The following is a 16,661-nucleotide window of genomic DNA, read 5'->3' on the forward strand; positions in this document are numbered from 1 at the left end:
ACCCATTAGTCGCTCCTTACAGTAAGCATGGTCCTCTTACCACGGCCGTATTCTTATATCTGCGAGCCGAAGGGACACACACGCACACACACACACACATACAACAATTAGTCGCCTCTTACGACAGGCAGGGCCTTCTTGCCACGGCCGTGTTCTTATCTCTGCGAGCTATACAGACACACACACACACTCTCACACACACACCTATACTTTTCACCTCTCGACTTCTACCCATTAGTCGCCTCTTACGACAGGGAGGGCCTTCTTGCCTCGGCCGTATTCTCATCTCTGCGAGCCGAACGGACATACATACACACACACTTACACTCGCACACTCACACGAACACACGCACGCACACATACACGTACACTCTTCATCTCTCGACTCCTACCCATTAGTCGCTCCTTACAGCAAGCATGACCTTCTTGCCACGGCCTATTCTCATATCTGTGAGCCGAAGGGACACACACACACACACACACATACACGCACACACGCACACACACAAATACACTCTTCACCTCTCGACTCCTACCCATTAGTCGCTTCTTACGACAGGCAAAGCCTTCTTGCCTCGACCGTATTCTCATCTCTGCGAGCCGAACGGACATACACATACGTACACACACACACTTACACTCGCACACACACACGAACACACGCACGCACACATACACGTACACTCTTCATCTCTCGACTCCTACCCATTGGTCGCTCCTTACAGCAAGCATGACCTTCTTGCCCCGGCCTATTCTTATATCTGCGAGCCGAAGGGGCACACACACACACACACATACACACACATACTCACACACACACACACGCACATACACATACACTCTTCACCTCTCGACTCCTACCCATTAGTCGCTTCTTACGACAGGCAAAGCCTTCTTGCCTCGACCGTATTCTCATCTCTGCGAGCCGAACGGACATACACATACGTACACACACACACTTACACTCGCACACACACACGAACACACGCACGCACACATACACGTACACTCTTCATCTCTCGACTCCTACCCATTGGTCGCTCCTTACAGCAAGCATGACCTTCTTGCCCCGGCCTATTCTTATATCTGCGAGCCGAAGGGGCACACACACACACACACATACACACACATACTCACACACACACACACGCACATACACATACACTCTTCACTTCTCGACTCCTAACAATTAGTCGCCTCTAACGACGGGCAGGGCCTTCTTGCCAAGGCCGTGTTCTTATCTCTGCGAGCTACACAGACACACACACACACACACACACACACACACACACACACACACACACACCTACACTCTTCACCTCTCGACTCCTACCCATTAATCGCTTCTTACTACAGGCAGGGCCTTCTTGCCTTTCATCTTTGCGAGTCGAACGGACACACACATACATACACACACACTTACACTCGCACACACACACACGAACACACGCACACACACACGTACACTCTTCATCTCTCGACTCCTACCCATTAGTCGCTCCTTACAGCAAGCATGGCCTTCTTGCCACGCCCTATTCTTATATCTTCGAGCCGAAGGGACACACACACGCACATACACACCCATACTCACACACACACACGCACACACACATACACTCTTCACCTCTCGACTCCTAACAATTAGTCGCCTCTTACGACAGGCAGAGCCTTCTTGCCTCGGCCGTATTCTTATCTTTACAAGCCGAACGGACACACACACACATACACACACACTCACACACGCGCACATACACACGCACACACGCGCACACACACACATACACTTTTCACCTCTCGACTCCTACCCATTAGTCGCCCCTTACGACAGGCAGGCCTTCTTGCTACGGCTATGTTCTTATCTCTGTGAGCCGAACAAACACACAGACTCACACGCACACACACACACCTACACTCTTCACCTCACGACTCCTACCTATTAGTCGCCCCTTACGACAGGCAATGCCTTCTTGCCTCGGCCGTATTCTTATCTCTGCAAGCGAAACGGACACACACACTCACACAGGCGCACACACACCCGCACACACGCACACACACACACGCACAAATACACTCTTCACCTCTCGACTCCTACCCATTGGTCGCCCCTTACGACAGGCAGGGCGTTCTTGCCTCGGCCGTATTCTTATCTCTGCGAGCCGAACGGACACACACATACATACACACACACACACTCACACACACACGCACACACGCACATACCTACATTCTTCACCTCTCGACTCCTACCTATTAGTCGCTACTTACGACAGGCAGGGCCTTCTCGCCACGGCCGTGTTCTTATCTCTGCGAGCCGAACGGACTCACACACACAATCACACACAAACATACACCCACACTCTTCACCTCTCGACTCCTACCTATTGGTCGCCCCTTACGACAGGCAGGGCGTTCTTGCCTCGGCCGTATTCTTATCCCTGCGAGCCGAACGGACACACACATACATACACACCCACACACTCACACACACACGCACACACGCACATACCTACATTCTTCACCTCTCGACTCCTACCTATTAGTCGCTACTTACGACAGGCAGAGCCTTCTTGCCTAGGCCGCATTCTTATCTCTGCAAGCCGAACGGACACACACACACATACACACACACACTCACACAAGCGCACACACACTCACACACACACACCTACATTCTTCACCTCTCGACACCTACCTATTAGTCGCCCCTTACGACAGGCAGAGCCTTCATGCCTCGGCCATATTCTTATCTCTGCAAGCCGAACGGGCACACACACATACACACACACTCACACACGCTCACACACACACGCACACACGCACATATCTACATTCTTCACCTCTCGACTCCTACCTATTAGTCGCTACTTACGACAGGCAGGGCCTTCTTGAAACGGCCGTGTTCTTATCTCTGCGAGCCGAACGGGCACACACACACAATCACACACACACATTCACCCACACTCTTCACCTCTCGACTCCTACCTATTGGTCGCCCCTTACGACAGGCAGGGCGTTCTTGCCTCGGCCGTATTCTTATCTCTGCGAGCCGAACGGACACACACATACATACACACACACACACACACACACTCACACACACACGCACACACGCACATACCTACATTCTTCACCTCTCGACTCCTACCTATTAGTCGCTACTTACGACAGGCAGAGCCTTCTTGCCTAGGCCGCATTCTTATCTCTGCAAGCCGAACGGACACACACACACACACACATACACACACACACTCACACAAGCGCACACACACTCACACACACACATCTACATTCTTCACCTCTCGACACCTACCTATTAGTCGCCCCTTACGACAGGCAGAGCCTTCATGCCTCGGCCATATTCTTATTTCTGCAAGCCGAACATGCACACAGACATACACACACACACTCACACACGCTCACACATACACGCACACACGCACATACCTACATTCTTCACCTCTCGACTCCTACCTATTAGTCGCTACTTACGACAAGCAGAGCCTTCTTGCCTAGGCCGCATTCTTATCTCTGCAAGCCGAACAGACACACACACATACAAACACACACACTTACACAAGCGCACACACACCCGCACACACGCACACACACACACAAATACACTCTTCACCTCTCGACTCCTACCCATTAGTCGCCTCTTACGACAGGCAGGGCCTTCTTGCCGCGGCGGTATTCTTATCTCTGCGAGCCATACAGACACACCCAACCTCACACACACAAACACACACCTACACTCTTCACCTCTCGACTCCTACCTATTAGTCTCCCCTTACGACAGGCAGAGCCTTCTTGCCTCGGCCGTATTTTAATCTCTACGAGCCGAACGGACACACACATACATACACACACACTTACACACGCACACACACACACAAATACACACACACACACACACACGTACACCCTTCATCTCTCGACTCCTACCCATTAGTCGCTCCTTACAGCAAGAATGGCCTTCTTGCCACGGCTGTGTTCTTATCTCTGCGAGCTATACAGACACACACACACACTCACACACACACACACACACACACACACACACACACACACACCTACACTCTTCAATTCTCGACTTCTACCCATTAGTCGCCTCTTACGACAGGGAGGGCCTTCTTGCCTCGGCCGTATTCTTATCTCTGCGAGCCGAACAGACACTCACATAGATACACACACACACTCACACACACACACACACACGTACACTCTTTACCTCTCACTCCTATTTATTAGTCGCTCCTTACAGCAGGCATGGCCTCCTTGCGACGTCCGTATTCTTATCCCTGCGAGCCAAAGGGACACACACGCACACACGCACACACACAAGTAAACTCTTCACCTCTCAACTCCTACTATTAGTCGCCCCTTACGACAGGCAAGGCCTTCTTGCCTCGGTCGTATTCTTATCTCTGCAAGCCACACGGACACACACACAAACACACACACACTCACACACGCGCACACACACAAATACACTCTTTACCTCTCGACTCCTACCCATTAGTCGACCCTTACGACAGGCAGGGCCTTCTTGCCACGGCCGTGTTCTTATCTCTGCGAGCCGAATGGACACACACACACACACTCACAAACACACACACACACACATACACCCACACTCTTCACCTCTCGACTCCTACCTATTAGTCGCCCCTTACGACAGGCAGGGCCTTCTTGCTACGGCCGTAATCTTATCTCTGCGAGCCATAAAGACCCACACACCCTCACACACACACACACACACACACACACACCTATACTCTTCACCTCTCGACTCCTACTATCAGTCGCCTCTTACTACAGGCAGGGCCTTCTTGCTACGGCCGTAATCTTATCTCTGCGAGCCATACAGACACACACACCCTAACACACAGACACACACACAAACACACACACACACACATACACACACACCTATACTCTTCACCTCTCGACTCCTACCTATTAGTCGCCCCTTACGACAGGCAGAGCCTTCTTGCCTCGGCCGTATTCTTATCTCTGCAAGCCGAACGAAAACACACACACATACACACATACGCACACACGCGCACATACACACGCACACACACACACGTACACTCTTTACCTCTCGACTCCTACCCATAAGTCGCCTCTTACGACAGGCAGGATTTCTTGACACGGCCGTGTTCTTATCTCTGCGAGCCGAACGGACAGACACACACTCACACACACACGCACGCACACACGCACACACACACACACACGCTCACACGTACACACGCCATCACACACACAAATACACTCTTCACCTCTCAACTTCTACTATTAGTCGCCCCTTACGACAGGCAGGGCCTTCTTGCCTCGGCCGTATTCTTATTTCTGCGAGCCGAATGGACACACACATACATACACACACACTCACATACGCACACACACACGAACACACACTCACACACACACACACACATACACACACACACACACACACACACACACACACACACACCTACATTCTTCACCGCTCGACTCCTACCTATTAGTCGCCCCTTACGACAGGCAGAGCTTTCTTGCCTAGGCCGTATTCTTATCTCTGCAAGCCAAACGGATACACACACATACACACACACACTAACTCACGCGCTCACACACACGCACACACACAGACACATACACACTTCACCTCTCGACTCCTACCCATTAGTCGCCTCTTACGACAGGCAGGGCCTTCTTGCCTCGGCCGTATTCTCATCTCTGCGAGCCGAAGGGACACACACACAGACACACATACACATCCACACACACGCACACACACATACACGCACACACGCCCACACACACAAATACACTCTTTACCTCTCGACTCCTACCCATTAGTCGCTTCTTACGACAGGCAGGGCCTTATTGCCTCGGCCGTATTCTCATCTCTGCAAGCCGAACGGACACACACATACATACACACACACACACGCTTACACTCGCATACACACACGAACACACGCACACACAAACACACACACGTACACTCTTCATCTCTCGACTCCTACCCATTAGTCGCTCCTTACAGTTAGCATGGCCCTCTTACCACGGCCGTATTCTTATATCTGCGAGCCGAAGGGACACTCACGCACACACATACACACACACTTACACACACACGCACACACACCTACACTCTTCACCTCTCGACTCCTACCCATTAATCGCTCCTTACAGCAGGCATGGCCTTCTTGCCACGGCCGTATTCTTATCCCTGCGAGCCGAAGGACACACACATACACATACACACACATATACTCACACACACTCACACTCACACACACGTACACTCTTCACCTCTCGACTCCTACCCATTAGACGCTCCTTACAGCAGGAATGGCCTTCTTGCCATGACCGTATTCTTATCTCTGCAAGCCGAAGGGACACACACACACACACATACACACACATATACTCACACACACACACACACACTCACACACACACGTACACTCTTCACCTCTCGACTCCTACCTATTAGTCGCCCCTTACGACAGGCAGGGCCTTCTTGCCTCGACCGTATTCTTTTTTCTGCAAGCCGAACGGACCCACACACACACGCACACACACATACACGCACACACACACAAATACACTCTTCACCTCTCGACTCCTACCCATTAGTAGCTTCTTACGACAGGCAGGGCCTTCTTGCCTCGGCCGTATTCTTATCTCTGCGAGCCGAACGGACATACACATACATACACACACACACACACTTACACTCACACAGACACGCGAATACACGCACGCACACATACACACACACATACTCACACACACACACACGCACACACACATACACTCTTCACCTCTCGACTCCTAACAATTAGTCGACTCTTACGACAGGCTGGGCCTCCATGCCACGGCCGTATTCTTATCCCTGCCAGCAGAAGGGACACGCACACACATATAAAGATACACACACATATACTCACAATCACACACACACGTACACTCTTCACCTTTTGACTCCTACCCATTAGTCGCTCCTTACAGCAGGAATGGCCTTCTTGCCACGGCCGTGTTCTTATCTCTGCGAGCCGAAGGGACACACACACACACACACATACACACACACATTCTCACACACACACACACACACACACACACACTCACACACACACATACCCTCTTCACCTCTCGACTCCTACCTATTAGTCGCCCCTTACGACAGGCAGGGCCTCCTTGCCTCGGCCGTATTCTTGTTTCTGCAAGCCGAACGGACACACACACACACACGTACACACACACAGACACATACACTCTTCACCTCTCGACTCCTACCCATTAGTCGCTTCTTACGACAGGCAGGGCCTTCTTGCCTCGGCCGTATTCTCATCTCTGCGAGCCGAACGGACACACACATACATACAGACACACAGACTTACACACGCACACACACACGAACACACACACTTACACTCGCACACACACACGAACACACGCACACACACACCTACACTCTTCATATCTACCCTACTCCTACCCATTAGTCGCTCCTTACAGCAAGCGTGGCCTTCTTGCCACCGCCTATTCTTATATCTGCGACCCGAAGGGACACACACACGCACATACACACACATACTCACACACACACACACACGCAAACACACATACACTCTTCACCTCTCGACTCCTAACAATTAGTCGCCTCTTACGACAGGCAGGGCCTTTTTGCCTCGGCCGTATTCTTATCTCTGCGAGCCGAACGGACACACACATAGATACACACACACACACACTTACACACGCACACACACACGAACACACGCACACACACACACGTACACTCTTTACCTCTCGACTCCTACCCATTAGTCGCTCCTTACAGCAGGCATGGCCTCCTTGCCACTGCCGTATTCTTATCCCTACGAGCCGAAGGGACACACACACACATACACATACACACACACACATTCTCACACACACACACACACTTACACACACACATACCCTCTTCACCTCTCGACTCCTACCAATTAGTCGCCCCTTACGACAGGCAGGACCTTCTTGCCTCGGCCGTATTCTTATTTCTGCAAGCCGAACGGACACACACACTCACACACACACACGCACACACGCACACACACACAAATAAACTCTTCACCTCTTAACTCCTACTATTAGTCGCCCCTTACAACAAGCAGGGCGTTCTTGCCTCGGCCGTATTCTTATCTCTGCGAGCCGAACGAACACACACATACATACACACACAGACTCACACACGCACACACACACGAACACACACACTCACACACACACACACCTACATTCTTCACCTCTAGACACCTACCTATTAGTCGCCCTTTACGATAGGCATAGCCTTCTTGCCTCGGCCATATTCTTACCTCTGCAAGCCGAACGGGCACACACACATACACACACACTCACACACTCTCACACACACATGCACACACGCACACACCTACATTCTTTACCTCTCGACTCCTACCTATTAGTCGCCCCTTACGACAGGCAGAGCCATCTTGCCTAGGCCGTATTCTTATCTCTTCAAGCCGAACGGACACACACACATACACACACACTCACTCACGCGCTCACACACACGCACACACGCACACACACACATACACACTTCACCTCTCGACTCCTAAGCATTAGTCGCCTCTTACGACAGGCAGGGCCTTCTTGCCACGGCCGTATTCTTATCTCTGCGAGCCATGCCGACACACCCAACCTAACACACACACACATACACCTACACTCTTCACCTCCCTACTCCTACCTATTAGTCGCCCCTTACGACAGGCAGAGTCTTCTTCCCTAGTCCGTATTCTTATCTCTGCAAGCCGAACGGACACACACACACACTCACACACACACACACACATATACCCACACTGTTTACCTCTCGACTCCTACCTATTAGTCGCCCCTTACAACAGGCAGGGAGTTCTAGCTACGGCCGTAATCTTATCTCTGCGAGCCATACAGACACACACACCCTCACACACACACACCTATACTCTTCACCTCTCGACTCTTACTATTAGTCGCCTCTTACGACAGGCAGGGCCTTCTTGCTACGGCCGTAATCTTATCTCTGCGAGCCATACAGACACACACAATCTAACACACACACACACACACACACACACACACACACCTATACTCTTTACTTCTCGACTCCTACCTATTAGTCGCCCCTTACGACAGGCAGAGTCTTCTTGCCTAGGCCGTATTCTTATCTCTGCGAGCCGAACGGACACACACACACTCACACACACACGCACGCACACACGCACACACACACACGCTCACACGCACACACGCCCACACACACACAAATACACTCTTCACCTCTCAACTCCTACTATTAGTCGCCCCCTACGACAGGCAGGGCTTTCTTTCCTCGGCCGTGTTCTTATCTCTGCGAGCCGAACGGACACACACATGCATACACACACACACACACTCACACACGCACACACACGAACACAAACACACTCACACACATACACACACACAGACACCCCTACATTCTTCACCTCTCGACTCCTACCTATTAGTCGCCCCTTACGACAGGCAGAATCTACTTGCCTCGGCCGTATTCTTATCTTTACAAGCCGAACGGACACACATACACACACACTCACACACGCGCACATACACACGCACACACGCGCACACACACACACATACACTCTTCACATCTCGACTTCTACCCATTAGTCGCCCCTTACGATAGGCAGGCCTTCTTGCCACGGCCGTGTTCTTATCTCTGCGAGCCGAACGGACACACACACACTCACACACTTACACGCACACGCGCACACACACACCTACACTCTTTACCTCTCAACTCCTACTATTAGTCGCCCCTTACGACAGGCAAGGCCATCTTACCTCGGCCGTATTCTTATCTCTGCAAGCCAAACGGACACACACACTCACACACGCGCACACACACCCGCACACACACCCGCACACACGCACACACACACACGCACAAATACACTCTTCACCTCTCGATTCCTACCCATTAGTCGCCTCTTACGATAGGCAGGGCCTTCTTGACACGGCCGTGTTCTTATCTCTGCGAGCCGAACGGATACACACACACACTCACACACTCACATACACCCACACTCTTCACCTCTTGGCTCCTACCTATTAGTCGCCCCTTACGACAGGCAGGGCCTTCTTGCCTCGGCCGTATTCTCCTCTCTGCAAGCCAAACGGACAAACACACTCACACATGCGCACACACACCGGCACACACGCATACACACACACACACACGTACACTCTCTACCTCTCGATTCCTACCCATTAATCGCTCCTTACAGCAGGCATGGCCTTCTTGCCACGGCCGTATCCTTATCCCTGCGAGCCGAAGGGACACACACACACACATACACATACACACACATATACTCACATACACACACACTCACACACACACGTACACTCTTCACCTCTCGACTCCTACCCATTAGTCGCTCCTAACAGCAGGAATGGCCTTCTTGCCACGGCCGTATTCTTATCTCTGCGAGCCGAAGGGACACACACACACACACATACACACACACACACACACACATTCTCACACAAACACACACACACACACTCACACACACACATACCCTCTTCACCTCTCGACTCCTACCTATTAGTTGCCCCTTACGACAGGCAGGGCCTTCTTTTCTCGGCCGTATTCTTATTTCTGCAAGCCGAACGGACACACACACACTCACACACACACACACACACACACGTACACACACACAAATAAATTCTTCACCCCTCAACTCCTACTATTAGTCGCCCCCTACGACAGGCAGGGCGTTCTTGCCTCGGCCGTATTCTTATCTCTGCGAGCCGAACGGACACACACATACATACACACACACACTCACACACGCACACACACACGAATACACAAACTCACACACACACGTACACTCTTCATCTCTCGACTCCTACCCATTAATTGCTCCTTACAGCAGGAATGGCCTCCTTGCCACCGCCGTATTCTAATCCCTACGAGCCGAAGGGACACACACATACACATACACACACATACTCACACACACACACACACACTCAGACACACACACGTACACTCTTCACCTCTCGACTCCTATCCATTAGTCGCTCCTTACAGCAGGAATGGCCTTCTTGCCACGGCCGTATTCTTATCTCTGCGAGTCGAAGGGACACACACACACACATACACGCACACACGCACACACACACAAATACACTCTTCACCTCTCGACTCCTACCCATTAGTCGCCTCTTACGACAGGCAGGGCCTTCTTGCCTCGGCCGTATTCTCATCTCTGCGAGCCGAACGGACACACACATACATACACACACACAAACAAACACTTACACTCGCACACACACAAACGAACACACGCACACACACACACGTACACTCTTCATCTCTCAACTCCTACATATTAGTCGCTCCTTACAGCAAGCATGGCCTCCTTGCGACGACCGTATTCTTATCCCTGCGAGCCGAAGGGACACATATACACACACACATTAGTAGGGAGGAAATAGCGTAGGAGCAGAGGAGCACGGAGCACCTGCATACAGCTGTCCCTAATTTGCATACACCTGCCCTAATTTGCATACAGCTGTCCCTAATTTGCATACACCTGTCCCTAATTTGCATACACCTGTCCCTAATTTGCATACACCTGCCCTAATTTGCATGTGCTCCGTAATTTGCATACACCTGTCCCTAATTTGAATGTGCTCCCTAATTTGCATACACCTGTCCCTAATTTGAATGTGCTCCCTAATTATCATACACCTACCCTAATTTGCATACACCTGTCCTTAATTTGAATGTGCTCCCTAATTTGCATACACCTGTCCATAATTTGCACACAGGTGCTGCTAATTTGCATACAGCTTTGCATGTGCTCGCTAATTTGCGTACACCTCCCACCCTAGATATGTGAACACATGTAAAAAGGTATAAGAAGTCTTGTATTGTGTGTGTTATTTAGTTTTTAACAATGAGTGGTAAAGTGCAGATGCCTAACGTGTTTTTAAGTGAACGTCGATTTTACTTAAACCCATCAAATACCAAATATGTGTCCATCTGTTTAGCCCACGAATTTAACTTTGAACCAAGTGTTATTATCAGTGGATACAAACATGATTGTGTCTTATTCAGTCAAACCGATTGGATCAAATTTTTATCCCATAAAAATGTGATCGATAATTTTATGGCGGGAAATCACCAACAACCAATTAAAGATGGAGATTTTCTGCTAGAATTCATGCAGCTTCCATGCATGTTAGTTGTAAAAACTATCAAAGGTGATTCACAGATCATGTTGGGTGCTAATTCAATAACATCAATATGGAAAATACTACCGCTTCTTAATTACCATTTAGAAACCCTAAAGAAGGAAGAATTTACCAACTCCTTAGAAATATTAAAGCTGGGGGTGGATTCCAACAACCCGATTGAATCCGGGCTTAAGATTATGGAGCCCATTAAGAATATAAATAAGACGACTGATGGTATAGCTTTAGAGTTACTCTATAGATACCCTGGACTATTCAATGGTCAAATTTAACGAAAATGTTCGTATTCACTACGTTGAAGCCAATTGTCCATGCAGAACCAGATACTGGGAATTCATGGTTGCTGACAGAATGAGGTTCCGACGTAGGATAGATGAAACTGCTAAAATTATTAATACTGTACTACATATAAGACATAGAAATAAAATACAATCATAAAAAGTTTTTTTATTTGTTTCTCTAATATTAGGACAAATTTTGATAAGGAACTTTGTAATATATAGAACAAAAATAAAAAACATTTTTAAAAAATATATTTTAATTTATTACATTGTTTTAATTTATTACATTATTTTTGTTAATCCAAGAATTATGAGAACTATTCATTCCCATCCATTTTACATATACCTTGTTGCCTTTCCTCCTCAACACCTTCTCCACTAAATAAATATCAGGAAACCGGGTTTTTTGTAATTCTTCACTGTAAAAAGCACCTTGAATTTCTTCTTTTCGTGAATCTTCCAACAAATAAGTTACTGGATTGGTTTGCTTAACTTTTCTTATTCTAAAAATCTCATTTGTCCAGTTGGGCAAATAACCCTTAGTAAACAAACTCCTATGTTTTGAAATTCGGACGTAATCACCAACTTTTAATTTATGTTTCCTGGGATCAATGGTTTTAAGGTAATTATAGGCAGTTATATTCCCAGCATTTTTTTCATTGACTTGGCTAGGTGCGAAACCTGTAGTTAAATGTTTAGTATTATTGTATTTTTTTACAATATCAGAAAGATTGGTTACCCATTTATAAGACCCTTGTAAACTAAACTGCTTCCACAACATTGATTTTATGGTTCTTATTACTCTTTCCGCGATACTTGCCTTTAGATTGGAAAATGTACTATAGTGGTTAATATTGTGTGATTTCATAAGAGAGTTAAAATTGGAATTGTAAAATTCAGTTCCCAAATCTGTTTGAAGGTTTTTTGGAAATGTTTTCATTTTATTCAAAATTTTTTTCATTGCTTTTGTTATCTCAATTCCCGTTTTTCGTTTAACAGGTTCTGCCCACACAAATTTGCTAAATGCATTTATAACAACAAGAATATATTGGTATCCCTTATTCACTTTGGCATAAGGAATCATTACGGCTAAATCTGCTTGAACCAAATCATTTAACCCTTTTATGATTACATGTCTTCTTCTATAATTTTTTCTCGCTGGTCTATGTATCTCTTCAATTACTTGACTTTTAGACATTTTTTTCTAAAGGACATTGGATAGTTATATGCACCAATACGTTGGGATGAGTGCCTAATTGAAATGAAATCTTATCACCTTTCTGAAAAGTTTTACCTATTAATTCATGGTATTTATACTGTACAGAATTTAATATTACTGGAGCGTCAAATGCATAATGTTGTATGCTCTCTATTTTTCCATTTACGGAGAAGACATAAGCTGTTCCACCATTTTCAAGAACGTAGTATTCTTTATTCAAATTTAATTTTTTTTCTCCTCTTAGTGTTAAAACGAATTTACTGTAAAATGTAGAAGCGTCGCAAACAAAATATAGTTTACTCGGTCTTGATAAATTTTTACATGATTTTAAAAAATGGTTACCAAATTTACTTACAGGCATTTTGATAATTATATCTACACTTTCGTGTTTATATATCTTTTTCTAAAGGACACTGGAGAATAAAGTCTACAAATATTAAAGGTAAATTATTTAACTTGAATTGAATTGTATCTCCCTTTTTTATTTGAACACCAACCAATTCATTCAATTTATATGTTTTAGAATTAATTTTAACAAATCCATCGAAATAAAGTACTTTCAAAACGGATTCAATTTTACAACTAAACGGAAATGGAAAAGTGGTCTCCATGTTTTCCAAAATATAATAATTTTTATTAATTTTTAAATTTTCATGTCCTCTTATACGATAAAAACATTTGCTAAAAAAAGTTTCTGGATTAGCTGTAAAATATAAGGGTACCGAAATGTCATCACTACAAGTTTTTGACTCGGATAAAAAGTGAGTTCCGAAACGATTTATTGGCATTATTGTATTATTCCACCTTCTCGAAGTTCTTCAATGATAGATATAATTTCATTCACGTGTCCGTCGTTTCCCGCAGCTTGTGATGCGATTAATAACCTTAATCTATCTATTATTTCATTAAAATTATCAAAGTATTTATACTCTAATGGCTTCCCACTATATTTTCTGAAAAGTGCACCACCCCTTTTTTTATAATGTTTAGCTAAATTTCGGGTAACAGGTCCCTGCGCTAAATTTCCAGGAAGTGAACTTAAACGAACTCTAGATGGTTGTGGTCTCGTTTCCAAAGCTGGTTTAATAATAAAATTATATTTATCCTTTATTTTTGACGGAATACTTTTTATAGGTAAGTCAGGATTATTGTTTCTATATATCGCATTTGTTCTACGTAAAATATCAACATATTCATTAACATCTGTTTTTTTAAACGATACTGGATTCGTTTTAAATAAAAGCTCGTAGAGCCCTGGAGTTCCCTTGTATCTTATATTATTGATAATAAGATCCGCGCCATCAAAATCAATTAGAGAATTTCCAATAGAAAATTTTTCAGTTTCCAAATCATGGTAAACTCCTAAATCATGGTCAAAATTACCTTTTGTGTCTTCAATGTTAGCTTTAATATATTTCTTTGGTAAAGGTGATGTATAATTCTCATAAAATTGATTCATTATATCTGGATTTGTAATCATTTGAATAAATTCTCTAAGCGTATCCTCAAAATACCGATTAATATCCTCATCCGTGGTATTAGTTTGTCCTTCTGACTCAAAAGTTTCTTCTGGTTGTCTTTCCCTTGGAATAATAGATTCATCACCAAAGTTGGTAGGTGTTTTTGATCCCCCAGGAAGTACACTCGTATTTGGAGAAGAAAATGCTAAGCGATAATTGGATTTTCGCATTTTGTAGTCTTTTGGTGTACTCAACTTGATTGGTTTATCAAACGAATATTGTGGTTCTTGTTTAATAGACGGAACAGTTTCCAGTTTATGTAAAAGTTCATTAAGTGGTTGTGTAATAGGTTTATAATTTTTTTCTAAAACAGATTGAGACTGAGCTATGTCATGTTTTAAACTACGATACTTCTTCTTCAACGCTTGTCGTGATAAAAGCAGTTTTCGCGTAACTTTAGGATCCATTGTGTACTAGGAATGTTAGTTTATATACCTATCGAACCCATATCGATATCGACCCATTGATTTGGGAGAGTCTTTGTCAATGACAAGAAATCCATATCTGTCTTTCCAGCAGATTGAGCACAAATCTTTAAATTGTTGGAAAGTCATGTCTATATTAACGTGATCGTCAAAAATATGTTTTAAATTTGTAAAGTCTTGTTGGAAAACTACAAGTAAATTAGAATTATCTCTAATTAATTGTTTTGGAATAGCACTGTATGTTTGACATAAATAAAAGCAATCTATATTTTTATGTCTCCCATAACAAAAATACCTTTGTACAATTTTTTGATCACACGATGGAATATCATCAAAAATAACTATTGAATTTTCTTTAATTTCATCAGGAGATGGTACATTATTGGGATCATTATATCCTTCAAAGCCAATTTCTTTTATTGGCTCAACCAAATTTCGCAAATATACATACTTTGGTTGATACAACGACTTGGAATATAAATATATATTCTCAAATCTTAGACCATTTGGATGCTCAATTAAAGACAATAATACATTCGTCTTGCCACAAACACTTGGTCCAACAACTAAAAACCTTCTGTTGCCACCAAAAAGATAACCATGTTTTACATGTTGTTCCTCTGTAACCTCATCATGGTTAGAAATAGGAAGAGAGAGTTTCTGCTTTTCAATCTTCATTAATAAAATGTTTTTAAAACTTTGGGGTATATATAGCCCATCTACTATATATATATAAGTGAGACACCATGAAAAAAAAGTTTCAAGGGCATATAAAAAGAAAAGGGCGTGGATTATTAAACAAAATTATAAATAAGCTTCCATTAGAACTCCATCTTCCAGGATATTCATATTGTGGACCAGGAACTCGTTTACAACAAAGATTAGAGCGGGGAGATAAGGGAAT

Source organism: Diabrotica undecimpunctata, chromosome 7 (genome assembly GCF_040954645.1).
Source record: "Diabrotica undecimpunctata isolate CICGRU chromosome 7, icDiaUnde3, whole genome shotgun sequence".
Classification (NCBI taxonomy): domain Eukaryota; kingdom Metazoa; phylum Arthropoda; class Insecta; order Coleoptera; family Chrysomelidae; genus Diabrotica; species Diabrotica undecimpunctata.